We start from the raw sequence: 2,950 nt of genomic DNA, 5'->3' as shown, positions 1-2,950 counted from the left end.
CTAATGATTGGTAAGCTGCAATATATGGCATCTTTGGTTTTGGGTTTTATACGTTAACCACCTCCTGCCCACCGTACTGTATAATGATGGTGGCAGGGTGGGTCTCTCATTCTGGGATGACGTCATATGACATTGTCCCAGTCTCACCATGCACGTGTGCCCGTAGGGGCGCGCGGTGGTGCCCTGTTTCCCTGGGATCAGTGTTGTGCTCTGATTATCAGTGCAGCCCCAACAGTGCCCAGAAGTGATGCCAATCAGTGGCCATCACTGATGCCAGTCAGTGCTGCATTTCAGTGCCCATCAGTGTTGCCTATCAGTGCTAAATATTAGTGCCACCTCATTAGTGCCCTTCAGTGCCACCTATCAGTGCTGCATATTGGTGCCTCCTCATCAATGATGCCTATCGGTGCTGAATATTGGTACCTCCTCATTAGTGCCACCTCATCAATCCTCATCAGTGCTGCCTATCAGTGCTGCATATTGGTACCTCCTCATTAGTGCCACCTCATCAATGCTCATCAGTGCAGCCTATCAGTGCCCATCAGTTTCCGCCTCATGAATGCACGTCAGTGAAGGAGAAAAATTACTTATTTACATAATTTTCTGACACAAAAACTTTTTTTTTTTTTTTTAAACCCAGTGGTGATTAAATATGACCAAAAGAAAGCTCTGTCTCAAAAAATGATAGAAAATTAATTTGAGTGCAGCATTGCATGACTGCGCAATTGTCGTTGAAAGTGTGACAGTGCTGATATCTGACAATTGGTCTGGGCAGGGAGGGGGTAAAAATGCCCAGTATTGAAGTGGTTAAAGTGCCTGTAAACGATCACCATGTAAAACAACCCTTTCAGTTTAAAATAGAAATGAAAGGCAAAACATTTGTGTATAGTACTTATAATGTATTTTTATAAGTGATCACATTCCCTCTGTTCTCAAGCTGCATAAGAGCTGGGGGGGGGGGAAGCAGAGCCGTAGATAATTATTTGTTCTGGGGGGGTTCAGCAGCAGGTACTAAGTAAAAGTCTTTTTAAATAAACACAAATAGCAAATGTTGCTCATAGTAAGCAATCACATCCTTGATCCTCTTGAGGATTGAACCAGATTTCAGTTTTTTCCTTCTTCCAGTTTTTATGAACATTGCCCAGTGAGATTGGTGGTGCACTGCAATGGCCAATCTTACTGGGCAGGTGCAAAGGGGCACCATCTTGTGGAAGGCAGCACACTCACTGATTTTTTTTTTTTATACGCAGCATACCAGGCAAAAGGAAAGAAGTGGTACTGTGCAAAGTCCATACATACAGAACATGCCCCCTCCACCCCCAACTTTTGAGCTTGAGAATGAGGGGCATGACAGGGAGGCAGTGATCTGCGGCACAGCACGCTGCTGCAAAAAAGTGGGTATGGCCAAACATGATAGTGGGAGGGCCTTAAGGGACATGGTTAAACAAAACCTGGGCTTCCTTGTACCTATAAATATGCTGAGGCTGAGTCTTCCATAATTGCTGTTGTGTTAGCCTATTAGGCCCTAACTGTTCACATGTAGCAATTTGGGATCTTTGGCAGAATTGCTGTGATTCTGCCCGCAATTCCAAATCGCACTGCAATGCTGGCAAAACGCAGCCCATGTGTTTGTGTTCCATTCATTTTTAGTGACACCAAAACACGGTGTGGTTTTGGATGCTTGTTGTGCGATAAATCGCTCAACAATCACAGCAAAATGACACCACCTTGTGGTACCAGTAAAAAATGAATGGAACACAAACACATGGGCTGCATTTTGCCAGCATCAGTGTTTTCAAATCGGGCGCAGTGGCGGGCAGAATCACAGCAATATTCTGCCCATGGTCCCAAATCGCTACATGTGCCTAACAGGCTAACACAACAGCAGTTATGGAAGACTCAGTCCAGCGCCTCAATCACCAACTTTGCCAACAGTTGGCACAATCTCAGATCCCTAGTAGAATGACAGGAATAAATTCTGCAGCGCTGCAGTTCTAAGCTAGCCTGACTAAGGAAGACACAAGTGAAAGGGGGACACACCTAGTAACCCAGGATGGACTGGGTGGGTCAATGGACAGCAGCAGCACTTCAGAACATCATCCACATGAAGGTCCATGTGGTAGGCTGTTGGTTAACAGCACCCTTGAGGGCCCAGCTCCTCACCCAAGCGGCAGTCAAAGGTGAGAAGTGGCACTGCAAGGAGGTGGAACCAATGGAAATAGAGAGGATTGGTGGGCGGGTACGCTCCCAATCTGCTCAGTGGTGCCTCCTGTCCTGGTGGCTGTGGCTCCACAAGTCAAGAAGACGTGATCTCATATAAAGGAGCCTGGAGGCACTGAGGTGCAGAGGCAGAGCAGCGAGAGCCAGGACCCTCTATAAAATGAAATGGACCCTGGGCAAACATTTTCAAAATGAGTTTACTGCAGCAGATCTGGCAGCAATTGTGATTGGTTGTCAGAGGTTACAGCACACATTATGGCTCACTGATTATTTGCTAGAAATTACAGCAAATCATTTCAGCTTGCTGTTTTGTTGCCAGAGGTTACACCACATGTTACGGCTCACTAATTAGTTGCTAGAGGTTACAGCTCATCATTTCTGCTTGCTGAGTGGTTGCTAGATGTTACTGCACATTATTACTGCTCACCAATTGGTTGCTAGAGGTTACTGCACATTATTACTGCTCACTGAATGGTAGCTATAGATTACTGCTTATCATTACCGCACACTGATCGGTTACTAGAGATTACAGCAGTGTGACAAAGTTATGTTAAGCATGACAGGAGAGTAATGGGCATGATCAGTTTTCGTATAAGAATGGCCTAAGCCCCCGTTCACATTGGAGCAACTTGTTGACCTGTCCAAACGCATGACAAGTCGCACCCTATTTCTGGCAATGACCATGTTCAAATGCCACATCGATTTGAAAAATAGTTCCTGCACTACTTTT

This window comes from Lithobates pipiens, unplaced genomic scaffold (assembly GCF_037356315.1).
Source record: "Lithobates pipiens isolate NorthernLeopardFrog02 unplaced genomic scaffold, aLitPip1_a1.2 Scaffold_8, whole genome shotgun sequence".
NCBI classification, from domain to species: domain Eukaryota; kingdom Metazoa; phylum Chordata; class Amphibia; order Anura; family Ranidae; genus Lithobates; species Lithobates pipiens.
Note: the sequence above shows the minus strand (reverse complement) of the source record.